Source organism: Sorex araneus, chromosome 3 (assembly GCF_027595985.1).
Source record: "Sorex araneus isolate mSorAra2 chromosome 3, mSorAra2.pri, whole genome shotgun sequence".
Taxonomy (NCBI): Eukaryota; Metazoa; Chordata; class Mammalia; order Eulipotyphla; family Soricidae; genus Sorex; species Sorex araneus.
Genome location: NC_073304.1, coordinates 220,976,492 through 221,002,936, shown reverse-complemented (window position 1 = coordinate 221,002,936; position 26,445 = coordinate 220,976,492). Strand labels below are relative to the sequence as shown.

Genomic DNA, 26,445 nt, shown 5'->3' with positions numbered 1-26,445 from the left:
TTTGTAACAGATCTGCTATAAGATTGTTAGTACTTTCTTCTTCTAAAACAGCTACTATAGGAGCTGTGGAAGTGGGAGGACCCGAAGGACTGTCCCTTGTTCTGGCTCCTCCTTAGTTTCTATTTTCTCCCTTTTTTGTTCTGGAACACATTTTTCTTCCTGGAAGCAGATCCCTTCCATAATAAATGTCCAGAGAGCAAAATTATCTACTGGAGTTTTATCAGGACCACAATTATTAAAATGCTGCTGGAGATCTTGATCCAAGCTCTTGTTTCCGAGTTGGCTCATTTAGAATTCCTTGGCTAGGAAACCAAGGAGAAACAGAATGTACATGCTGCAAAAATTTTACAATCTGACTTTATTTTACTTTAAACCTCCACTTTGAATCATGAAAGCAAGCATCTGTGCAAACAGTTTTTGATTACTTAATTGTTGCTCCATTGTCCCCCCTTACTCAGCAATATCTGTCCCGCCCCAGACTTCCTTACCTATTCCGCAGCTGCCTTGTCTTTTCCAGGCCACACACCTCTGTTCCTCTTGCCCTTAGTTCTGGCACCACTTAGAGGGCATGCGGGCTGTCAAAGGAATGGGCTAAGAGGGAAGGTGAGGATCTTAAAGACACAGACAAATAAGTGGTTGAGAGGTCTGAGTGCTTGTGGACCAGCAGCCTCGATCTTTATTTGAAGCAGCCTTTTCTACATCTCTATCAGGAACTTGGCAAGCATTGTCATCCATTGTAATGGCAAAAAGCATATTCCTAAGATCATACATTTCTTTGATCATAACAAAATGCAATGGGGAACAACCTGATCATTCCTAAACCTTTTAATGATTAGCAGACCGTACAGCTACGTGTGTATCCTACTAATCTATTCACTGTCACTATATCACTGTCATCCCGTTGTTCATCGATTTGCTTGAGCGGGCACCAGTAAAGTCTCCATTCATCCCAACCCTGAGATTTTAGTAGCCTCTCCTTGCTTGTCTTTCCCAATGATTGGAGGCTTTTTCGGGGTCAAGGGAATGAGACCTTTAACTATTACTGTATTTGGCATATCGATTATGCCACGGGGAGCTTGCCAGGCTCTTCCATGTGGGCGGTATACTCTCGGTGTTTGCCAGACTCTCTGAGAGGAATGGAGAGTGTATATCAGTGAATAGAAGCAAGTTTGTTAAAACCTAACACATGGGTGTTGCTTTAGGCACATCAGTGGGCTAGACTATAAGTGGTTGTGCAGCCACAAAGTGGCCTCATGCTTCTGGGAGATTTGTTTCATATTGTCTCTGGATCTTGGCCCTTGATGGGATTACTAATCTATTAACACATCTATATCCTGTTAACTTCTCAGTAGGCTAAGGGTGGGAATGTATTAATCTCTATAGGCTTGGGTTGGCAATATAATAGCTTCTCTGCGTACTGGGGGTGGCAGTACAGGGAACTATGCCAAGTGTTCTTGGCCCTCTGTGTGAGGCAGCTCCTAGGGCTATGTCCAAATAAGGACCCTGCATGAGCAGGCAGCTCCCTGCAACACACCACCTGGAAATTTTATTTTCTGAAGAGCCTCTCAGCATTTCCTGTAAAATACCTATTTCCTCACTTTAAAATGCATACATGAATAAGTCCAGCGATGGGCTTGGGAAGTAAAGCCGAAAAGGTCAACGTTCATGTAACCAATAAAGGCTGTTGGCAGGAAATGCTGGACGTGAGCTGGAATCCCTCCCCGAGGCGGGGATGAGGTCCACGAGGAGTGGGAGAATGGGAGGATGGGAGCCTCTCCTGTGGCCCCAGAATAATCGTTCCTGAAAAGCTGTTAAAGCCATCATCCTCCAGCAGGGATGAGTATTAAAGCAAATCACAAGCAGTCCTGTGGTTCTGTCCAAGTGCTCCCCAAGTGCCAAAGCAATTAATGACAGCAGATTCAATTCCTACCCCTACTTATGGTCACACTTTCGGGCTCTTGAAATGGTTAGAACTTTTGCAGCTGTGTCTATACTGCTGTTGATGCTAAAGGCCTGTCTGTTTTCCCAAGCTCTCAGACTTATTCACAAGTGCATGCCCTATCTTAGTATTGAAGGTTCTCCTCCCTTAAAACCTTGCAGAAAATTTTCTTTTTTTTGGGGGGGGGGGGCTTGGTATTATTTTAAAACACAAACACAATGAAAAACATAGTTTTCCAGGCTGGAAAGAGAGCCCTTTCCTTACAGGTTACTGACCAAGGTGTAATTCACTCCCAGCACCACCTCTGGTTCCCCAAGCCCAATTAGGAGTCACCCCTGAATACAGAGCATTAAATATCCTCTGACCACCACCAGGTTGGGACGAAGCCCCACTTCTCTAAAAGCTAAACAAACCAAACCCCTCAGTCCGAAGTGAGCAGGATGCCCAGAGGCACAGAGTAAAGATGAATGTGTGAGCAGTAGTTGACTAAGATGATATTTCTCCACCTCGATTTCAGAAAACATTGGTGGAGGGATGGGAGTAATAGACCAGTGGGTAGGGCACTTGTTTTGCACCCAAGTGACCTGAGTTTGATCCGTGACCCTACAATATGATCCCCTGAACCTTGCCAGTAGTGATTCACGAGCACAGAGCCAAGAGTAAGACCTGGATAGGTATGGCCCCAAAATATTTTTTTAAAAATTAAGAGGGGTCAGAGAGACAGTAGGAAAGGTGGTTGTCTTCCGTGCTGCTGACGTGGTTTGATCTCTGGCATCTCATATGGTCCCCGAGCACGGTCAGGTGTGACTCCTGAGTGCAGTCAGGAGAACCCCCTGAGCATTTCCAGGTGTGGCCCCAAAACCAAAAATTGGTGCAGCCAGGTACTGCCCGAGGCTCTCCTGGGTCCAGTGGGCTTATCCCAGTCTCATGCACCCCACCTTCCATCCCACCTGAGATAGATCTGTGGCAGCAAGAACCCCAGTAGCAGTGGAAGAAGCACAGATCTCCCTCTCCAACAAAGATACTCATAACTTCTAGATACTCCAAAATAATGATCTTTGGGGTCTGAAACAATAGTACAGTGGGTAGGGAATTTGCCTTGAAAACAACTGACCCAGGTTCGATTCCCACATCCCATATGGTCCCCCAAGCACTGCCAGAAGTAATTCCTGAGTGCGAGCCAGAAGTATCCCCTGTGCATCACCGGGTGTGACCCAAAAAGAAAAGTAATCATCTTGATATATCACCCGTGCACTTGTAAGCCAGGAAAAGTTGAATACAAGAGCGAGGAAAATGAGCAGTGAGCCAGATTTGATCACCTACCTAAAGGAGCACAACATCAATGCTGACACTCTGGACATATGAAATGAGTGTGTTGCAAGGAGCCTGGGGCCAGCACATTCTGCAGGTCAGTGTGCTGAGTGAACTGCCCGTCACTTTCTTGTCAGGGCTCTCAGTTTGTGGATGCGGAGCAAGGGATGGCTGTTCTCTAGACAGCCAGTGCTCAAGTGCTCAAGCTCACACATCCAAGTCCATGAGCTGGGGTTGAATTCTGAAGCCTCCCAACTCTCACCCCGCCCTGCAGGGAAGGATAAGTTGGGGCTGCCATCAAAGGTCACACAGGCTGCAGAGATTGCCTTCACTGGCTGAGCACAGAGTTTGCATGCTGGAGGCCAGGGTTCGATCCACAACACTTCATGGTCCCAGAAACGCTGCCAGGAGTGACCATTTCCCAACCACAGACCTGAGAGTGATCTCCACATCCCACCCGGAAAAAGGAGCCAAAGTACTGATTCGTATTTTTATATGTCAGGGAGGTTATTCTGGGTCTCTTCTCCTGACTAATCTGTCCTGATAATCTCCAGATCTATCCACATAAGCAGCAGATTACATGCTATCATCTTTTCTTAGAGCTGAGTAGTATTCCATTCTAGATGTACCTTTAAAGATAGAGACAGCTTCTTTAACCAGTCCTCAATTCTTGGACATTTGGGTCGGCTCTAGATTTTGGCCATTGTGAATAGTGCTGCAAAGACCAGAAGGGTGCAAATGTCTTGGGTTTTTGGGACAGATGCCAAACAGTTGACTATAAAACATCGCGGTGGGCTTTCAGGGCGCGCTCCTGTTATAAGGAGTAGGGAAAACACGTTTTCCTGAGAGCCCCCTGGGCAGGAAGGTGCTTGAGCTCTGTTGGTCCCCAGCGCCAACGTCCTGGGAAAGCAAAGACGGGGGGCTTCACAAGTGAGCAAGCTTCACTCACAGAAGCCCAGACGGCCCGATCCTTACACAGAAGGTGGCCGGCAAGGGAAGGTAGCCAGTAGGATCTAGAGCCTAAGACACCTGCGACAGTGGCAAGCCCCACTAGGGGGAAGGTCTTCAGGCTCCTCCGGGTTCTGGGGCGAAGCCCCTAATGACTGGCCCCGCCCTCAACCTCCTCGGGGCTCCGCGATTGGGCCGTCGCGTGGGGGCGTGGCCCGACCTCCAGACGACGTGCTTGCGTCATCGCCGCGGGCGCTGCTTCCAGTTGTCTGAGGCTGCGAGGCGGCCACCGCGTCCGGAGCGAAGCTGAGGGGCTGCCGCGGCCCTGAGCGCCCGTCACCGCCTCCCGGCTCCCTGTGGTGAGTGACGACTGAGGGGGCGAGCAGAGGGGAAGCGTCGCGGCGGCGGGGAGCCCCCGCGGATCCCCCCGGGCGCCCGCCCCGAGCCCGGCGTCTGCCAGCCCCTTCCCCACCCGAGCCCGCGAGCCCGACCCCGGCCCGCCATCGCCCCGCGACCCCGGGGGCCGCCCTCGCCGCTCTGCCCCTCGCGGGCTCGGCTCCCTTAGCCCAGTTTCCCTCAGCTCCCTGTAGTGCACCACGAGGCCCGCCCGGGGACCCGGGTTCGATCCCCCGCGGCATCGCGTATGGGATTCCTGAGTGTGGAGCGCAGGACTGAGCCCTGAGCACTGTCGGGTGTCTACCCCAAAAAAGCCAAAAACCAGGGGCTTCTCCTCCAAGCCCCCCTCCACCTCCGCTGGCCACACGCTTGGCACAGCCAAGGCGAGTGGCCGGTGGAGCCCAGCGCTTTGGTGACAACCTGGACCAGCCCTTAAATGTGCCCGAGCTCAGCGCCTCACTCCCGTGTCCTCCTGGTCCTCCCTGGCCCCGTCTCCGCTTCTTCATCGGTCTCATGACAAACCCAGCAAGGTCCTTGCACCTCTGCCCGCGGCCTCAGCTCCGCACCCATCGCCCCTTGACCCAGTCTCCATGCGGTCTGAGAAAGTTCAGAGCCCTCTGCCAACCCCCATTACTGCCCACAGCAGCCAAATACAGACGCTTGCGCACAACCTGGCAGTGAAGGGGGCTGGCTGGACTGGCCCCTGAAGGTCTCCAGTGGTCAGCTAGCATGGGGGGCCGCCCCTGTTGTGTAGCCAGAGTTTCTCCTCACCTTCTATCTCCCTGGGCTGTCCTGGGGTTTGTGTGTCTGGCACTGGTGTTGGACTCCCTCTGCTGGCCACCCACCTGGTAGGCAGCAGCCAAATCCCTGAAGGTGAGTGCTGGTGCCTCAGTCGCTCACTCCACTGCAGCTGCAGGACCCAGTCCTTCCAGTCACGTTGCTGGCCTGGGGAAGTGGAGATGCCACTGTGTGGTGGCAGAATGGTGTGTGAGTTGTCCTGCACATGTTAAGGCTCCTCACCTTGTGCTCCCCCAGCCTCCCCTCTCACATGATGTCCATTCCTTTCCATGTAGTCGAAAGACTACCTCCTTCTGGCCCTTGCAAGGGGACCTGTTGGTGGCTGTGGGCCTGGGCTCTCCTGGCCTCTCCATGGGCCCTGCATTCCCTGGGAGAGGCAGAGTGTGAGAACGATGTTTGGATTGTCTGGAAACCAAATTCTGAGGTGTCTTCCTGGGAGAAGCTGAGCTTGCTTTCTCTCCTTGCTGATGTTCCATAATTCTGAGAACTTTCTGCCAGCAAAGAACTTCGAGCTTCAGTTGTGTCTTCTCTCCTCCTGGCCACTGGGACGTCTGTTCCATAGGCTGGTTCTCCTCGGAAGGCCGTTCCCTATGCCACCTTCCCAGTGCTCCTCAGAGGTTGGGCAGAGCCACTGGCTGGCTCTGCATCCTGACAAGGACTGAGTCTTTAGGCAGTAGGCTTCTGGTGCATATGTGCCTTCGTCGTCTATTCCTACCCTACCCTGTCGCACGCCGCTTCGACCAGCGAAGAAACACACAACTCGGAGATCCTTCTTGCCACGATTTATTCAGGGACTTTCGATGAAACGAAAAAACGGAACGAGGAGAGAGGGACCAACAACGGGGAACCGACTAGCTAGGCAGCTTCCCTCCTTATATACCTGTTGCTGCTTGTTTACGCCCAAGTGTCTGCAGCTGATAGGCTAGTTACACCTTGTGGGTGTGACTGGACATCCTGTTTCCTTATTAGGAGTTATTTTCGAAGCACGTTGCAATTAACAAGAAACAGGTGTTGTTTACAAAGCACGGTCCCGTGGAGGCTCTCCACACTATCCCTTAGAAGTTCAGCTGAAGGAAGCATTGTATCTTTGTTTTGTTTTTGTTTGGGGGCCATACCTAGTGGTGCTCAGAGCTTACTGAGCTTACTCCTGGCTTTGCATTCAGGGATCACCTGGCAGCCTCAAGCTCATAGAAGGTACCAGTTGTTAAACCCAGGCCAGTTGCTTATAAGACAAGCGCTACGTACTACATTATCACTCTGACCCCTGATTGGACCTTCTATATAATATAGTAATACTATCTAATGTAGAAAAAAAATTTTAGTTGAACTTCCATAAAGATTTAAAATCCTTTATTTATGGGGGGGAGGAGGTGGGGCATTGGGCACCAGCACTGCTCAGGGTTCAATCCTGGCTCTGTGCCCAGTAAATATTTCTTGCAGTGTTTGGGAGCCCATATGTGGTACGAGCAAATAGAATTGGAGTCTGCCACATGGGAGACAAGTGCCATAACCCCCATACTGTGTCTCTGGCCCAACATCAAAACCTTAAAAGGGTCTAATAGCCAGAATATATAAAGGCCTTTCATACTTCCACAATAAAAAGCAGATCCAGTTAAAAATAAAGGATTTAGGGGCCGGAGCGATAGCACAGCGGGTAGGGCGTTTGCCTTGCACGCGGCCGACCCGGGTTCGATCCCCGGCATCCCATATGGTCCCCCAAGCACCGCCAGGAGTAATTCCTGAGTGCAAAGCCAGGAATAACCCCTGAGCATCGCTGGGTGTGACCCAAAAAGAAAAAAAAAAAAAAAGGATTTAAAGACATGCTTCTCAAGGTAATATATTAAAATAGTCAATGAGTACATATATGGCATGACATGTACTCATCAGAAATACACAGGTCAGTGGTTTTTAGTTTATTCACACAACTGTGCCACCCACTGTTGCCGCAATCTAAGTTTAGAATATTTGCACCCCCTTGAAAGAAGTACTGCAGCACCCAGTAGCAGTTCCTCCTGTTCCCCTTTCCCTCGGTCTCTGGCAGCCATGCAGATGTTTTCTATTTCTATAGATATTCCAGTTCTGAACATCTCTTGTAAATTAATTGTCGCATCATGGAACCATTTGTGATGCTCTTCATGCTTAGCCCAGAGGTGCTAGCAGGGCACCATGGCAACATTTCGGTGATTTCAGACCATCAGAACAGCATGCCGAGGGGGCCATATGGTGCCGGCACCTACTTAAACTGTCTCCCCTGCCCTCCTTCAAGTTTGTTTATTCTTGATTTCCAGGCCACACTCAGCAGTGCTCAAAGTTCAGGAGCTACTCCTAAGACTTGTGGTGCTCAGGGTTCATGCAGTACTGGGGATCAAACCTAGGTCCCCCACATGCAAAGGCCTTGAGCCATCACCTCTGCCCCACTTAATTTCTTCTTTCAGCAAATACTTACTGAGAGCTTCCATGTACCAGGAACTGTGCCAAATGAGGAGGACAGAAAAGTACATTAAAAACTCCAGCCATGGGGCTGGATCAATAGCACAGCAGGTAGGGCATTTGCCTTGCACGTGGCCAACCCGGGTTCAATTTCCAGCATTCCATCTGGTCCCCTGAGCACCACCAGGAGTAATTCCTGGGTGCAGGACTAGGAGTAACCCCGGTGCATCACGAGTGTGACCCCAAAATGCAAACAAACAAACAAAAAATCCAGCCTTGCCCTCAGTGTAGTAATTTCAGTGCTATAGATGAGGAAATTTATTTCCATCTGATAGAAATTGGGACTCAGGAACCTGAAGTGTCTAGATGTTCCAACTGGTGACAGGCACAGCCGGACTAAATTCAGGCCTCTGCAGTCTCACGTCTTTCTCCCTCTTGGGTGGGAGTGAGGCTCCAGCAGTGCTGCTCTCCACCAGCGGTGCGCCGGAGTTCCTGCATGCGGTGTAGAGGATTGATTGCCAGGCCCTGTATATGCCAGGTATCATGTGCTCAGCCCTTTGAGCATCTCCAACGCCCTAGAATCCTTTCCTGTATTTTGTTTGGGGGCCACATCTGGCGTATGCTCAGGAGTTACTCCCGGCTTATACTCAGGAATCACTCCTGCAGGGCTCAGGGGATCATATGCAGGGCAAGGGTCAGCCCTGCTCTATTATTTACCTGGTCCCTGGACTCTTTCTTACCATAGAAAGAAATGCCTGTCTCCTTTGTTTTCTGGCTCTAATGCAGTACTTTTTCCTCTTACTGATGCTCTGCAGTCTAGGTCTAGCATCAGGTGAAAAGCTCAGCCCTGCCTAGAGGCATTCCCCAGGCTCCAGAGCAGTCCCTCTGAGGGAGTCTGCCTCTGAATCCCAGTTCCACGTGGCTCTAAGCCCATGTTTCAGAAATAGAGAAGGTGGCCAGTGGCCAAGCTCTTGTCTTTAAGGCCCTGATTTTGAGCCCAGTCACTGCATCCCCAAAACATTCTCAGGCCCACCCAGCGATGCATAACAGGAATAGCCTCTGTTTAAGAAAAAAAAAACACACACCAAGGGCTATAGGTGGTCCAGTGGCTTAAAGCCTAAATGAGGTCACAAGCTCCTGAGGCCACAAGTCCAAACCCTGGTGCTACTACATGTGCTAAAGTCATCCTGGCAGCCCATTTTCTGGAAGCTTTGGAAAGAGGAAGCATAAAAAACATTTTGTTGGGTAATTTTTGGTGGGGCCACACAGGTGGTGCTCAAGGGATATTCCTGGATGGGTGTGGCGGGCGGGTGTTGGGGCCTACTCCTGGTGGTGCTCGGCTGGACCCAAGCCTCCTGCTTGTGAAGGTTATGCCCCTTCTGTTGCATAGCTCCCTGGCCCTTGAAAACCTTTTTTTTTTTTTTTGGTTTCTGAGTCACACCCAGCGATGCACAGGGGTTACTCCTGGCTCATGCACTCAGGAATCACTCCTGGCGGTTTCTGGGGGGACCCTATGGGATGCTGGGAATCGAACCCTGGTCGACCGCATGCAAGGAAAACACCCTACCCGCTGTGCTATTGCTCCAGTCCCTGAAAAACTTTTTAATTGCTACTTGGGACCAGAACAGAGTATAGCAGTTAGGGCAACTCTTAGTGTGCACCTGACCTAGGTTTCATTCTTAGCACCACCTAGCCTCCCAGCATCAGTGGGCATGGCTTGGTGGCACCCAGAATCCAGGGGTGACCCAGCTAATGCCCAGCACTGCACAGTACAGGTAGCACAGACCCTTAGGCCCTCGCACTGAACTGCCATGCCAGTTACTGAGAATCACTGGAGAGGCCCTTGGGCCTCCTGAAATCCACGTTCTCCACCCCGTATCCAAATAAGTAAACAACCTAACAAACAGCGGCTTCCTCTGAGTGGTGTGTATGTGTGATTTTTCCTTCTGTGCCTCTAGCCTCAAGTGGTGCTAGTTCAGTAGTTCAGCAGGACAAAGCGTTGTTGTGGGTGTGTCTCATCCCGTGTTTGGTGGAGGACAGAGTGGCATTCGAGGGGTGCCACCAACCTCGTGTTTGTCTGCGCCATCCTCCAGGTCATCAAGAAGAGGCTTGTGGGCTCCATGAAGGCCTTGCAGAAGCAGTACGTGTCCTGGGACACGGTGGTGACGAGTGAGGATGCCGACGCCAACACCGTGTACAGTGCCCTGGAGGCCATGTTCATCCACTGTCTGCACACCAAGCACATCCTCGCCGAGGAGGGAGACGAAAGGAAGAAGCGTGCTCAACGGAAGCCTTTGTCGCAGCCTGCCTTCTGGCTCCTCTGAAAGCCATCACTCACAGGTGAGCTTTGGCTGTGGGGTGGGGGCAGAAATGGGGTGGGGGTGGAGCCATCACTGTGCGGGGAAATCCCCAGCAGTGCCAAGTTCTAGAGCATACAGGGGGCCTCTTACACTCTTTCTACTCGCCGCCCCTCTTGGCTTCTGAGATGCCACCCTGCGCAAGTGCTGCCAGAAGCACCTCGGGTTCGTGAGGAGCTTGATTTTGAATGAGTGCTCAGTTCAGAAAGCTTTTCCTGGGCCAGAGAGATAGGAGAGCGGGGAGAGCACTTGCTTTGCACATGGCCAACCCAGGTTTGACCCTGGCACCTTCTACAGTTCCCCGAACCCTGCAAGGAGTGATCCTTGATCTCAGACCCAGGAGTCAGCCCTGCGCATCGCCAGGTAAGGCCCCCAAAATAATAACTCTCCTGTGGCCCACATGCTCACAACCCTCTCACATTCAGTTTCCGTGAGTTACCCTAAGGGCTCATGAGCTACAGTCTAAGAAGTTGGGAGCACTCACACAAATGCACAGCAGGGAAGGGGAGGGTGTTGTGCCACACCCTCCCATGCTCAGAGGCTATTTCTGGCTCTGTCCTCAGTGATATTGGGGGGGCATGTGGTACCAGGGATCAAACCTGGATTCGCCACATACAGGGTAAGTGTATTAACCCCTCCCTGTACTGTCTCTCCAGCCCTTGGAGTATATGTTGTAGTGTTTAAGATTTTCACCAACATTTACTATATAATTTCTGTTAATAACATATAAGTTGGGATGACAAGATAGTATAGCTGGTAGCGCTCATACCTTGCAGCCAATCCAGGCTTGAACTTCAACATACCAGGAGTGATCCCTGAGCGCTGCCAGGTGTGGCCCACAAACTAACAAAAAACTGCCAAAAATTGACAAGTAGAAAATGTTTTGAAAATCCTCCTCTACAACATATATAGACCCAGGACCATTTCACTCTTACCCTCCCTAAATGAACTTTCTTAAACTTGTTTTGAAATTTTTCTTTTTGTCTTTCCCGTTTTTTGGTTTTATTTGTTTAGTTATTTATTTTGGAGGTGGGGTAGACTTAGCGGTGCTCAGGGGTTAATCCTGACTCTGCACTCAGGCAGTGTTCAGAGGACCATATGGGATGCCAGGGATCAAACCCAGGTTGGCCACACTAAAGGCAAACACCCTCCCCACTGTACTATCACTCCAAACCCTCCTGTTGGTTTAACGTCAGCAGCACAAAACCAAAATGTTTTTAACAAGAACAAAAATATTGGCATCCAGATATTTTGGTGCCCTTGATTAAAAAGCTGACCATAAATGTGTAGGTGATCCCCTATTACCTTTGTTTTGTTTTGTTTGGCTGCACTCAGCAATGATCAGGGTTTACTCCTGACTCTGTGCTCAGGGATCACTCCAGGTGGGGGAGTATTTAGGGTGCCCCCAATTGAACTGGGGGAATTGAACCCAAGTCAGCAGTGTGAAAGGCAGATGCCCTGCTCACTGTGCTATGGCTCCAGCCTCTAATCACCTCTTCTTGACTAGGATGTTTTGAAAGATCTGATTCATGAAGGTAGGTCAGAGTAAAGCTCAGCTAGGAGACTATCAGATAAAAGTCTTCTTTCCCATGAGCCCACATTTGGGCGTTTGCACTCTCAGCCACAGGGGCAGATGTGGGCCACCGTTAGGCTACTGTCTCTTGGCCCTACAACAAGAGAAACCTCCACAAGGGAAGAGAAAACACTAGCCTAGTGCCCATTCTAGAAGGCTGAGAAGGAGACTCGTGTGCCTGAATGTGTAAGGGTGTGCGTCCACAGAGACAGGGACACTGGCTCCCTGTGGCCCCAGAAGCATGCAGAGAGGAGAGAAGGCCTTGCTCAAACCCCCTGGGGGGGGACTGAGTGGTGCCCTCCCCCATGTCTGTACTTGTGCCCACATGAAAAGCCTTGAGCTCTGGGTGCAGAGACCAGGAAACAAATGCACTCTGTCCCCACAGCACAGAGGTAAACCAGCAGCACCTCACTGCTCTGAGAATAAAATGGTCCCCACGTGACCAAATTCCAAGTCCCAGGAAGGAGTCTTGGGGCCTGGGCTTCTGATCTAACTGCAGGCCCACAGTTAGGCTGCTTTGGAGTTCAAAGGTACTTACTTCCCTTTCCCATCGCATCCTTTGTCTCTGCCCTGTCAGCTTCCTTTGCCCGAGGTTCTCAGCTCTCATACCTGCTGCCCTCTGTGCTGGGGGAGCAGAGGGACTGCGGGGGAGGAGGCCTGTCCCCATGGGGAGGGCTCAGAGAGATGTTTGCTCTGTGTTCAGATCACAAAGCAGCATATCTCCCTACGTATGATTTCCGTGGTGGGCATCCTAGTGGGCAACTTGTCATACAGGGTATTTTTTTGTTTAAAACTTCCAAAGGTGTTGTCAGAATTCAGCAAAGCCCAGAAGGACTCTGTGCCAACCTGCCAACTAACCCAGGAAGCAGCAAACCCTGTGCCGCCCCGTCCACACCCCATTACATCAGTTCAGCCCTGCCTGACCCAGCCTTTTCTTTTTTAAAAAATTTATTTATTTATTTTTTTATTGAATCACCATGTGGAAAGTTACAAAGCTTTCAGGCTTAAATCTCAGTTAAACAATGCTCGAACACCCATCCCTTCACCAGTGCACATATTCCACCACGAAGAACCACAGTAAACCTTCCCTCCACGCCCCCCTCAGCCCCCCACCCCGCCTGTGTAGCTGATAAATTTCACTTTACTTTCTCTTTACTTTAATTACATTCAATATTTGAACAAAAACTCACTATTATTCTTTGGAGTCCCCCCCGCCCCCTGAAGTTGGACCTGCTGAAAAGGAAGCATTTGATAATTCCGAGCATCCTTAGACGGTGGCTCCCGGACTTGCCACCACTGGGAACTCCCCCTGTTGTCTCTGCAGGGAGGACTCCATGCCAGCAGCATTCAGGTCTGGTGGGCGAGCTGACCAGCGCAGCCTGCCAGGGGAGCAGCCAGCCAGAACCTCGGGAGGATGGAGCCGGACTGAGCATCGTGGTTCCCTCACCCGCAAGCCCAGTGAGTTGGGCAAGCTCTGGGCGGGGTAGATGGGCCCCATGAAGTGTCTCAGCTAGTGACTCTGAGTGGTCCCTGCCTTTTCCCCATTAGCCCTGGGTCCCCTCCCAGTGCTGGGATTCATTGCCTGGCAATGATGGAGCCCGGGCTTCTGGGTGTGAGTCGAGGAGATGAGGCAGACACAGTGCTAGACACTTCCTGTAGGTGTGTCCTGTCAGCACATATCAGCCCTGGGGGAAGCTAATGCTCATCTGACCACAGACTTCGTGCTGAGGCTCATCTGTGCCAAGACACTTTCCTAAGGCAAGACACTTTGCTCACTCAGCCTTTATTTTCCCCTTAGCCCATGTTAAATTAACAGTTCATATAAATCTCATTCTGCGACAGGAATCAGGTTTAGAACCACACACTCTTCAGGGACTGGAGCCATAGTACAGTGGGGAGGGAGCTTGTCTTGTGACATGGCCAACCCATGTTTGATCCCCGACAGCCCATATAGTCCCCAAGCACTACCAGGAGTGATTCCTGAGTGCAGAGTCCGAAGTAACCACTGAGCATTGCCATGTAGGGTACAAAAGACAAAGGAACCACATTGTCTAATAATGTGGTTAGACACTTGAAAGACGGCTAGTCCTGAGCTGGGGAGATAGCTCTGTGGTCATGGGTTACAGGCCTTGCATGCACAGGGACTCATTTATAAGTCCCAGTTCCTCATGCTTCATTCACCACATGGCATGAGCCCTAACATTGGCCCGTGCAGACCAGTTGGCCGAGTATTGCTGCAGTAGTCCAGTGTGTTGATCATCCAAGGGAACCAGCCCTAGACAGCTCCTGGGAGAACCCTGCATGGGCCCTTGTGAGCTTAGACCAGGACCCAGTAGTTCAGCTGGGTGGCCACACCCTTGCCGTTTCCCATTCTCAGGAAACCGGTAAAGATTCCTAGAGAGAATTATGGATCTTTTATAGTGACCCATCTGTTTGAAAGAGAACTTGAAACTTTATTAGACAGGTAGCAGTAAAGGATGCATAGAAAATAAACTCTGTGATTTTACTTAACACCAAATAGATTAATGTGTACTGTCTTAGGGTGTTTTTTGGCACATTCCTCTGGTGCTCGGTTTTTACTCCTGGTGTGGTGCTCTGGATACCATGGGGTGCCGGGGACTAAACCTGGAGCTGCTACAAGCAAAGCAAATACTACAGGTCTTTCAGCTATCTCTCCAGCCCTTACTGAAGTTTTTCATTTGATTATTTGTTTTCTTCGGGCCACACCCAACATTGCTCAGGAGTTACTCCTGACTCTGTACTCAAGGATCACTCCTGGTGATGCTCAGGAGACCATATGGGATGCTGGGGATCAAACTGAGGTCAGCCGCATGCAAGGCAAGCCCCCTACCCACTGTACTGTCTCTGCCCACCCCACCCCACTATTTTTTTGTAAAATCAAGAAATCTGAAACTTCCAATTAGAGCCTCTCATTAGCACCACATAACCAGGTTAGCAACTTTGAAATTATAGGATGTGAGAAAACACAAATTTTGAAAGCTTTGTGTAATCTGCAAACACTTTGTGACTCAGTAAATGTGTTACCTCAGACTGTGTATCACATGTGCTCAGAAACCAAAATGGGTACAAGGCTTAATATATGAAAGAAAATTATGTGGCCCCTCTATATTTCAAGGGAAATAATGCCAACTCTCAAAATGGGCACGAACAAGTGCCCAGGTCACTAACCCCCAAGGAAGAATGTAGCAGTGTGTTAGTCAAAGGGACAGATGTTCCGTGGTTGTTGATTTGACTTGAGCATTGGTGGAAAAGGTCCAGTGTGAGGTCAGCTCCAGATGGCTGGGCCAGGGAAAGGGAAGGCAGCTGCCCAATGATGCTCAGGGGTTACTCTAGCTCTGTGCTCAGAAGGGTACAAGGCAAATGCCCTACCGCTGTGCTATCACTCCAACTCTACTTCTTAGATTTATAATTCTTTAACATGTTTATTTTGTGTGTGTGCATATGTGATCCGAGGGGTTGAACCTAGGACCTCATACTTAGAAGCCTGTGCTCTGCCACTGAGCCATATCCCTTCCCTCCGGCCCTCACTGCTAGCACTTTCATGTACATACATACATGCCCTTCATTTTAAGAATAGCTTTATTGGGCTCTAATTCACCAATTAAAGTGTAAAATTTAATTTTTGAATAGACTCACAGGATTGTGTAGCCATTACCAAAGTTTAATTTCTTTTGGTCCTGTGGCCACACCCACCAACACTCAGACTGCTCCAGGATGTGTATTTGGCAGCACTTGGGGGCTCAGAGCTGCCAGGAATACCGCCTGGGCCTCCTGTGTGAAAAGCCAGCTCTGTAGCCTGCTGAGCTGTCTCTTGAACCCCACAGTTTCACTTTAAAACCTTGTCATCCCCCCGCTGAAGGAAACACCTTCAATTACCAGTCTCTCTCCAGTCCTCTCTCTGCCCTTGGCCTGTGGCCTTCCCTCAGCCACTTTGCTAGTAGTCAGGCCTGTTCAGGAGGGTCCCTTATAGTGGCATGAACCATACAACTTGCCCTACTGTCACCCCATGACAGGCTCAGCCTTGGAGCAGCATCATTCCCTTTTATTGTCGACTGACATTCCTGTGTAGGTGGCATTGTACGGCCAGGTTACATTTTATTTATCACTGGCTGATGGACTTTCCTCTGCCACTTTTGCAATTATATTTGTGTCTGTATGTTTTTATTTCTCCTCAGTGCATGTAAAGTGGAATATTGGGGGAATCCAGTTTACTTCTTTTGTACTTATTTATTTACTTAACATTTTGTTTTTATTTCTATTTTCATTTTTATATTAAAACAGAAAATGTGGGTTGTTTTATACTTAATACTTTCAAATGACTTCTCACTACCTATATAATGTTCAAACTCCTTAACAAGCTCCTATATAATCTGCTCCAATATCCCCCTCTAGTCACAGTCTGCTCATTCCCTTGTTTAGATTCATTTTGGGCCTTGCAAACACATGCACTTCTAAACTTCTCTTATCTGCTTTTTTTAAAAAAAAATTAATTAATTAATTATTTTAATTTTTTTTATTTTAATGAATCATCGTGAGGTACATTTACAGACTTACAGACTTTCATGATTGCATTTCAGTCAAACAATGTTCAAGCACCCATCCCTCCACTGGTGCCCATTCCCAATCCCCAATGTTCCCAGTATCCCTCCCCCACCCCCAACCCAACCCCTTCCCACCTCCTGCCTCTGTGGCAGACACAATCCCTCTTACTCTCTCTGTCCTTATGGGTGTTGTTATGGTTTGCAATACATGTAACAAGCAGCCATCGTGTTTGGTCCATAATCTACTTTCAACATGCATCTACTATCCCCAGCGATCCCTCCAACCATTATTTATTTAGTGCTCCTCTCTCCAACCCAGCTACCTTTTCACCTAGAGCATGAGATTGGCTATCAAGCCTTGGGGCAGTGCCCCTGACCTTTACTATCCTTTAGTGTTAGTCTCCTGACCCTTACTTAACTATCCTTTGGTGTTAGTCTCCTATTATGTTACTTTGTAGCCCACAAAGGAGTGCAGTCCTTTTATGTCTGTCCCTCTCTATCAGACTCATTTCACTTAGCATGATACTCTCCATGTTGATCTACTTCTACGCAAATTTCATGACTTCATTTTTTTTCTACAGCTACATAATATTCCTTTGTGTAGATATACCAAGGTTTCTTTAAGCAGTGGTCTGTTCTCAGGCACTAGGGTTGTTTCTAGATTCTAGCTCTTGTAAATAGTGCTGCAATAGACATACAAGTGCCTATGTCATTTCTACTGTACCTTTTTGCATCTCTGGGCTATATTCCCAGAAATGTTATTGCTGTGTCAAGTGGGAACTGATTTCTAGTTTTTGAGAAGTGTCCTTATTCTTTTCCTGAAAGGCTGAACCAGTAGGCATCTGCATCTCTCTGATGATTAGTGACAAAGAGCATTTTTTCATGTGTCTTTTGGCCATTCAGATTTCTTCTTTGAGGAAGAAGAAAAAGGATTTCTTCTTCTGTTCATTTCATTGCCCCATTTTCTGATGGGGTTGGATGTTTTCTTCTTGTGGAGTTCAACCAGTGCCTTTTATATCCTTGATATGAACCCCTTCTATAGAGGGGCATTGTGTGAATAACCTTTCCCATTGTGTAGACTGTCTTTGTCTCAGCAAAATGGAAATTGAAGAAACTTTTTCAATATACTCAAAGCCATCTACCATAAACCCACGACAAGCGTTATACTCAATGGAGAAAAACTAAGATCCTTCCCTGTAAGATCAGGGACAGGACAAGAATGCCCACTCTTACCACTACTATTTAATATAGTTCTGGAAGTACTTGCCATAGCAGTTAGTCAAGAAAAAAAAACATTAAGGGTATCCAAATCAGAAAGGAAGAAAAAAAACTCTCATCATTTGCAGATGACATGATACTATATTTAGAGAACCCTAAAGCCTCTACCAAGAAATTCCTAGAAGCAGTAAACATGTAAAGTCGCAGGCTATAAAATCAATACCCATATGTCCATGGCTTTCCTATACACAAATAACGAGAGAGAAGAAAGTGATATGAAAAAGGTCATCCCATTTGTAATCATGCCTCAGAAAATCAAGTACCTCGGAATCAGCTTAATGAAGGAGGTAAAGGACTTATACAAAGAAAACTACAAAATGCTACTTCAAGAAATTTCTGTACATCAAAAGAAATAGTGACCAGAATACCAAGACTATCTACAGAATGGGAATCCAGTTTAATTCCAGGTTTAACCTTTTTCATTTGTTTGTTTTAGTTAGGGGGCACACACAGAGGTGCTCAGGGCCTACACCCAGCTCAGTGCTCAGGGGTGGCTCCTGGAGCTGCTAGGACTGGGGGCTGGGGGAGACCCTCTGCTGCCAGGGATGGAATGTGCATCTCCCAAACATGGACTGTGTGCCCCAGACTATTAAACTCTCCCTCTGGTCCCTCTGGTTAGTCTCTTGAGTACTATCACATTGTTAAAAACTAAAAGGTACAGGGGCTGGAGCAATAGCACAGCAGGTAGGGCATTTGCCTTGCACACAGCCAACCCGGGTTCTATTCCCAGCATCCCATATTGCTCCCTAAGCACCACCAGGAGTAATTCATGAGTGCAAAGCCAGGAGTAACCCCTGTGCATCGCCGGGTGTCACCCAAAAAGGAAAAAAAACCTAAAAGGTACAGTACGTTTTACATATCTTCACCACCAATTTTGATTGTCTCTCTCCTTCATTGCTGCCAGCCTCCTGGTGAAAGGGACAGCTCGCCCTGGTTTGGTGTATTTTTTTTTAAATTTAATTTAACTTTGTTTTTGAAATTTTATTTTCCCTTACCTTATAGAGACACTATAGTCAATTCTGGGTTGGTTACATGCAAGGCAAGTGTCCTACCTGCTGTACTATCACCCTGACAGAACCTTGAACTTCACAATTTTAGAGCTGTCTTCCTACCAAGAAGCTCAGGGGTATGGGGATGGGAACAGTGTTTCTCCTATTTGGGGATAACAATCTTCTTTGTTCCAAAGTAATCTTTCAAGTATAGATCATGTGTAATCTTCCATTATCCCAGCAAAATCTTCATCTAGATAATGAAATAAACTAATATAAATGTTTTTCCCCCAGAATCTATGGCACTTAGGCTTAGGATATTCAGTCAAAGGCAGGCTGTTAGTGAAAGAACTGGAACAGACTCTGGTAGTTGAATCTTAGGGAGAAAGAAGCTCATCTATGCTACTAACAAATCTTTCTCAAGCTTCTGTTTTTATTTTTAATTTAATTTTATAGAGTAATTCACAATATTTTACTATATTCAATATTTGAACACCAATTCCACCACCATTACACCTTCCTACCACTGTATTTTGGATGTTTTCATCCCAATCCCAAACCCCAGGCCCAAAGCAAAATGAACGAATTCATTTTGTATTGTTTGTTCTGAATCAACTGCTGAAAATGCTCCAAAAGTTTCCTTAGAGGAAAGTATGTGAAGTTTGTTGTATTTCCCCCAGGCACCATTAAGCCTTTCAATAAGAGCTTACTGACATGTTGTTAAAGGCTGTGCCTCCTATGCTTTTATATATACATATATATATATATATATGTATATATCACATGTATCACTTGTCATCCTGTTGATCTTCAATTTGCTCAAGCGGGCTCCAGTAATGTCTGCATTCGTCTCTGTCACGTGCTAGTGTAGCCCAATGATATCTGCTCACTCCAGGAACACAAAGAGCCTCAAACCGTTCATTCAGGGTTTTGACAAAGAAGTGTGGCCATCTTATTGGTGGGTGGCCATGCGGTCTTTTGACGTCCCATGGAATCCAGTCAGTAACAGCTCTAGTCCAGTGGTTGTCTCTGAATCCCATTACACGTCCGGCCCATCTGATTTTTGACGCCTTGACAAACGAGACATCGTCCCTGATTCTTGACCGTTGACGGATGTCTGGACTCCGGATTCCTTCTTTCACTTGAGTGAAACATGATACTCCAAGCATGGCTCTTTCAGTTCCTCTTTGGGATACCTGAATATCGTTCTCATCCTGTTTTTGTAGGGCCCAGGTCTCTGAGGCCTATGTTAGTGCAGGAAGAACCATGGAGTTGAAAAGTGGTGGCCAGCTGGAGGTTCTTTGTCCTCTTAACCACTTCCTCGATGCTCTTGAAAGTGTTCCACACTGCTCTCTTCCTCCTGGGCAATTCTGGCACCAAGTAGTTTCTCATGTTGAGTTCTTGACCCAGGTACACATAACTGCTGCATTCAGAGATCTATGTTCCATTGAGAGCAAATGGAATGTCAGGGACTAGTTCGTTTTTCATGAATACTGTTTTGCTGAGATTCAACTGCAGTCCGACCTTTCATACTCGCAGTTGAAGTCGGCCAGCATTTGTGCCGCTTGCTAATGTTTGGTGTTATGAGAACAATGTCAGTAGCGAAGCAGAGGTGGTATAGTTGCCAACCATCTATATTCACTCCCATTCCTTCCCATTCCAGTAGTTGCATGATGTTCTCGAGGAATATATATTCCCTAAGTTTGGTTGCCTTCTATTTTAAACCCCATCCAATGTGGAGTGCTACTCTTGGAATATTAGCAGTATGAGATATGTCAAATTCTGTTCTCTTTTATCATTCCTTGATTTATTCTCTCAACCAACGAACGATTGATACACTTCTGGTAACAAACTTTTCTCGCTTCAAAGAATGAGAAAGGATACAATATGGATCCTTTGAGCACTCAAGGTGCTTATAAACTGGTAATAGTGATAGGCACATAAATCAATAATTAATATTGCTTTGCTTTTATTTGTATTTAAATTGTTTTTCTTTTTTGTTTGGCAGTGCTCAGGGCTTTCTTCTGACTCTGCTCTCAGGGATCACTCCTGGCAGGTTTGGCGACACCATATGGGGTGCTGAGGATCGAATCCAGATTGTCCATATGCAATGCAAAAATTCCTTACCCATTGGACTATCTCTCCACCCTTGCATTTGAATTTTTATAATATGTTCATATACTACATGCTGGCTGAAAGTTGAATTTGACATTTAAGAACTAATGTTGTAAGAAGTCCACAATAATGTGTATCTAGAGAATTAATAACAGACATAGCTTTTATTTCATAAGGAAGCTCTTATGCAGATGAGAGTTACTCATAAATTGCTATAAAAATAACTATACTGTAGTCTCTTCTGGACTGGAGCGATAGCCCAGAGGGTAGGGCATTTACTTTGCACGCAGCTGACCCGGGTTCGATTCCTCTGTCCCTCTTGGAGAGCCCAGCAAACTACCAAGAATATCCCGCCCACAGGGCAGAGCCTGGCAAGCTACCCATGGTGTATTCAATATGCCAAAACAGGTAACAAGAAGTCTCACAATAGAGACGTTACTGGTGCACACTAGAGCAAATCGATGAGCAAGGGGATGACAGTGCTACGACAGTGCTGCATAGTCTCTTCTAGCAAGGCTAATAATTTGGAGAGGGGAGTGTTACACATGGAGGTCCTTCCTTGGGGGCATGTCTGTCTTAGCTCTCCTTCAGCTTATAGTTTCAGACAAGAGCTGCTAGATAGAATCACTGAAGCAATTTACTTCTTTTGCTTATCTACAGTCTTGAAGATCTTCCTGACTTATACTTTCACTGACCAGCAGAATCAGGGAAACAAACGCTCAAATTAATGGGAGACTATGGAAATAATGCAGAAAAGTACCATGGCTTGAAAATAATGAGTATTAGTCCTTACTATGAACTTAACGCCTAAAATGTTTAAGGACCAAAGAAATAGGCCAGGAGTTAATGTGCTGACCTTGCTGCTGCCAGCCTAGTTCTATACCCAGTAGCATATATGATTGCCCCAACCACCACCTGGAGTGATCCCGGAGCACAGAGCTAGGAGTATTTGATTACTGCTGAGTATGGCTCTAAAACAACAGCAACCACCAAAGTTTGTTTGATTTGCTCTTCACAGCCACTTTATGAAAGTTGTATTGAGAAGTCTTGGGTCAGCTGAATTAGATCTCTGTGGCAAGTCGTTCCTATCCTCGAGTATGTCTCTTCTGTCTTTAGGTTCGTCTCAGCAGACATAAAGCAGTTCAGCATCGTGTCCTTGCCCTAAACAGCTCCCAGTGCCAGGAACTGGCAGACTACTATTTTGGTTTCAATGGATGGTATAAAAGGATTGTGAAGGTGGAAGTGGAGAGAGAGTTCAAGTGTAGAGCCTGTGCTGAAAGTTCAAGTGCAGAGCCTGTGCTGAAAGTGAAAGTTTCTGAGCACCGTTCACACCCCAGAATCAATCAAGATCTCAGTGAATTGATGGTGGTGTCATATAGCACTTTTGTGCTCTGTATGTGTGTGGCTGGTGTAGTTCATGGAAAGTTTGGCTTAATGTTGAAGTCACAGGTTACTTCAACTGTTAGCACGGATTGCTGGAATTGAGGTTTTGTTTTTAATTAAACAGTTTAAAATCTGCATTGAGATGTTCAGAAGGACCTTCAATCTAAAATCCAGCTTCAGGATCTTTCTGACCTTGAAGAAAGGGAAAATGAAGATATTGTGGCACCATTTCAGAAGAAAAGCATAAAGATCTTCTGTGCTTAGAGGTGGTATTGTCACCCTTTGATTGCAAGAGCCCTGGAGTTGGCATAGCTAAGGAGACTTTGGATAAACTGTGAGGTCTCTGTGGGGACTGGAATGGGGGTGTGGGTAAGAATTCTCTCTCTCTCTCTCTCTCTCTGTCTCCCCCCCCCCCCTCTCTCTTTCTCTCTCTCCCCCTCCCTCATCATATTTTCAGATACATCAGAAACAGCCCTCTCCTTGCTAAACTGCTAAAGCCTTAGGCAGATGTTTTTAACAATACTTGTTTAAACCTTAGGTAGTTACGAACAGAATTTTAGGGGGTGGGGTGGGGGAAGTGGACGTGCTGGGGACACCTAATGATGCTCCTGGCTCAGCACTCAGAAATCACTCCTGACGGTGCTCAGAGGACTCTGTGGGATGCTGGAGATCAAACCTGGGTTGGCTACATGCAAGGCAAGTGCTCTACCTGCTGTACTATCACTCTGACAGAACCTTAACTTCACAATTTGAGAGCTGTCTTCCTACCACGAAGATTAGGGGCATGGGATGGGAACAGTGTTTCTCCTATTTGGGGCAACAATCTTCTTTGTTCCAAAGTAATCTTTCAAGTATAGATCATGTGTAATCTTCTGTTATCCCAGCAAAACCTTCATCTAGATAATGAAATAAACTAATTAAATGTTTTCCCCCCAGAATCTATGGCACTTAGGCCTAGGGTATACAGTCAAAAAAACCGGGATGTTAGAAAAAGAACTGGAACAGACTCTAGTAAGTGAATCTCAGGGAGAAACCAGCTCATCTATGCCACTACCAAACCTTTCTCAAGATCCTGTTTTCTTTTTAAATTTATAGAGTAATTCACAATATTTTATTACATTTAATATTTAAATACCTCCACCATTACACCTTCCTATCATGGTATTTTGGATGTTTCCATCCCGATCCCGAACTCCAGCCCCAAAGCAGAACAAAAGAATTTATTTTGTATTGTTTGTTCTGAATCCCGTTGCTCATCGATTTATTCGAGCGGGCACCAGTAACGTCTCTCATTGAGAGACTTATTGTTACTGTTTTTGGCATGTCCAATACGCACGGGTAGCTTGCCAGGCTCTGCCTCGCAGGCTCAATACTCTTGGTAGCTTGCTGGGCTCTCTGAGAGGGGCGGAGGAATCGAACTCGGGTCATCCGAGTGAAAGGTGAACGCCCAACCGCTGTGCTATCGCTCCAACTGTTGAAAATGCTCCAAAAATGTTTCCTTAGAGAAAGTATGTGAAGATTGTTGTATTTCCCCCAGGGACCATTAAGCCCTTCAGTAAGAGCTTACTGACATATTGTTAACAGTTGAGCCTGTTGTGCTTATATATATATATATATATATATATATATATATATATACACATATATATACATACATACATGCATACATATATATATACATATATATATTATTTATATTTTTTCCTCGAAGGAAACTGAAGAATCAGTAGAGAATCCACAAACAGAATTGCTCTCCTTGTTCTATATACCTGCAGTCTTAGAAATTTTAAGTTGTCAGAGATCTTATATTGTTACACGAGTTGACGCTGGGTTGACTTCAGCCTTGTAGTCTGGGCAGTTCTTCTAGTAAAAGTGACTTCGTTGGTCATCTAGTAAAATTTCTATCAACTATAAGAACCTTTAAGAACCATTCAGGGCTTAAGAAGATGGTACTGGAGCCAAGGTACCTGCCTTGCATATCCCTGGCACAGCATGTGGTCCCCTCTAGCACCACCAGGGAGCACAGAGCCAGAAATAGCCCCTGAGTACCAGAGGATATGATCCCTACACCCAAAATATAAAAGAAGTACAAGAAGCAGTGGGTGGGAGAGATAGCTCAGAAGACTGAGTACACTCTTGGCATGCAGGATGCATAGTTTCAGTTCCAGCTCAGCACAGCATTGCCAGGAGTGACTCCCAAGTTCTAAGTGGGTAAAATTCTTGAACAGCATTGAGTCTGGCTCAAAACAGAGAAACAAAAAGAACCAAACTTAATGTCTGCATTGAAAAGGAAAGTGCTCTTATTTTATGCTTTCAAAATAAAATTATTGGGGGGGGGCGGTGTCGCTGTAGCGATAGCACAGCGGGTAGGGTGTTTGCCTTGCACTCGGCCACCCAGGTTAGATTTCCAGCATCCCGTATGGTCCTCCAAGCACCATCAAGAGTAATTCCTGAGTTCATGAGACTGGATAACCCCTGTGCATCGCTGGGCATGACCGAAAAAGCAAAAAATAAATAAAATTATTTGATGTATAAAGGAAGAACACACCTAATATCATTGAGTACTACCTTCAGAGAAAGGTCATTTTAGACAATTATTTTGAATTGATCTCTGTTAACTCTATTTCAGAAAGTGGTCAAATAGCTGTGGAAGATAGGACTTTTGAGGAGCTTACTGAAGGACTCAATTGTTTGAACTATTGACCTAGTTTTGAACAATAATTTTTAAAATAGTTAAATCAAACTCATCAAGAAAATTCAAACACCTACAATGGAGTCTTAACAAGACTAGCTTAGGGGCCTGAGACACAGTTCATCAGGCTAGAGCATGGACTGTGCGTGAGGGAGACCTGGGTTTGATACCTGCCACTGCATGGCCTCCAGAGCACTGCCAGGAGCAACCTCAAACACCTACAGGTGTGGCCCCCAAACAAACAAAAAACGTCCACCTTACTGTGAAACGTGAGAAGACATTTAGTACTAATGCCAAAGAATTCAGAAAACTAACATCCATCCCTAAATGAGGCCACTCTTGGAACCAACTCCATTCAAAGCTCTCTACTCAATTAGACACTGGGAGGAAGCCCCTTCTCACTGAATTTATATTCTAGAAGTGTGAGATAATGAGAACTGAAAATGATGAGAAGGACTGTGAAGAAAGTAAATTGGGTGCTAGTCACAGTATGGCAAGAGAGTCTTGTTACATTCTGATGTTAGGGTCTTCAGTGGTTTCTCTAGGAGTGCTAGAAAGGCAGGCAGCCCTCTAGAAAGGGGCTTGCTACTTTTTCTCTATGGTTAATGTTGAGCTCCATGCAAGACAGGGGGATTTTCCCCAGGCCTGTGTAAAGGAGTGTATATGAGTGTTCATTCAGTTTAAGGTCGGTCTCCCAGAATAAACTGTTTATGGCCCCAGATCTTTCCTTCAGAAAATTTTGGGTCATTGATTCCATGCTATCCCCTCTCTCGGAGACTGATAAATAATCAGAGATACTGAGAGTTCAAAGGAAATGAGAAGGGGCTGGAGCAATAGCACAGCGGGTAGGGCATTTGCCTTGCACCTGGCCAACCCGGGTTCGATTTCCAGCATACCATATGGTCCCCAGAGCACCACCAGGAGTAATTCCTGAGTGCATGACCCAGGAGTAACCCCTGTGCATCGCCGGGTGTGACCCAAAAAGCAAAAAAAAAAAAAAAACAAAAAAAAACATAAAGGAAATGAGAACATTTGTGAACCCCCATCCACCCTAAGTAGTGCTCCTTTTGCAGGTCAGCTAGCTTTCTTGGAAGCAGAATGGCCAAGGGGTGGAAGAATGTGTCTCGGATTTCAGTAGTGAGGAGGACGCACCAAGACCACCACAAGTGGACTAGTACTGTTGAATTCGCCAGCGTGCCCACCCAGGGACACACTGTTCCTTCCCCTCCTCACCTCCACCATGGGGCTAGGCCCAGAGTAGTTGGCAGTCCCAGTCCTGTTTGGCTGGCAGGGGTGGGGAGGGGAAGCTGGGGGTGGGCGGAGGGGGTGGGAAGAGGACCTGATTGAACATCTTTTGTGCCTGCCAGGGAGGAAGGAAAGCCTGGCTCCTGCTGTTTACAGGGACCAGGCTCTGCCTGGACCCAATAAAGGCTGCTTAAAGGCGGCATAAAGGTGCTCGGGGGAGGGGCTTGCAGTTGCTAAGGTCAAGCAGTGCCTAAGTGTGCGCGCATGCATCTCCAGGCTGCCATAATGGCTGGCCTCAGGTCAGGACGCCAGCGCCCTAGTCGCTTGGACTATGTCTCTCCAGTTAATCCACGTGTCATGTCCTGGTGATGTCGGTGGGCCCCACAGGTGACTCGACTGTCACTTTCTCCCCAACCGCCTCTACCACCC

At 47.1% G+C, this 26,445-nt stretch overlaps 1 pseudogene; it reads left to right on the top strand.

The window, feature by feature from the left end:
• LOC129403533 (RAD52 motif-containing protein 1-like) overlaps nucleotides 1–26,044 on the top strand; it is a 107,405-nt pseudogene extending 81,361 nt beyond the window's left edge.
• Nucleotides 26,045–26,445: the final 401 nt, after the last annotated feature.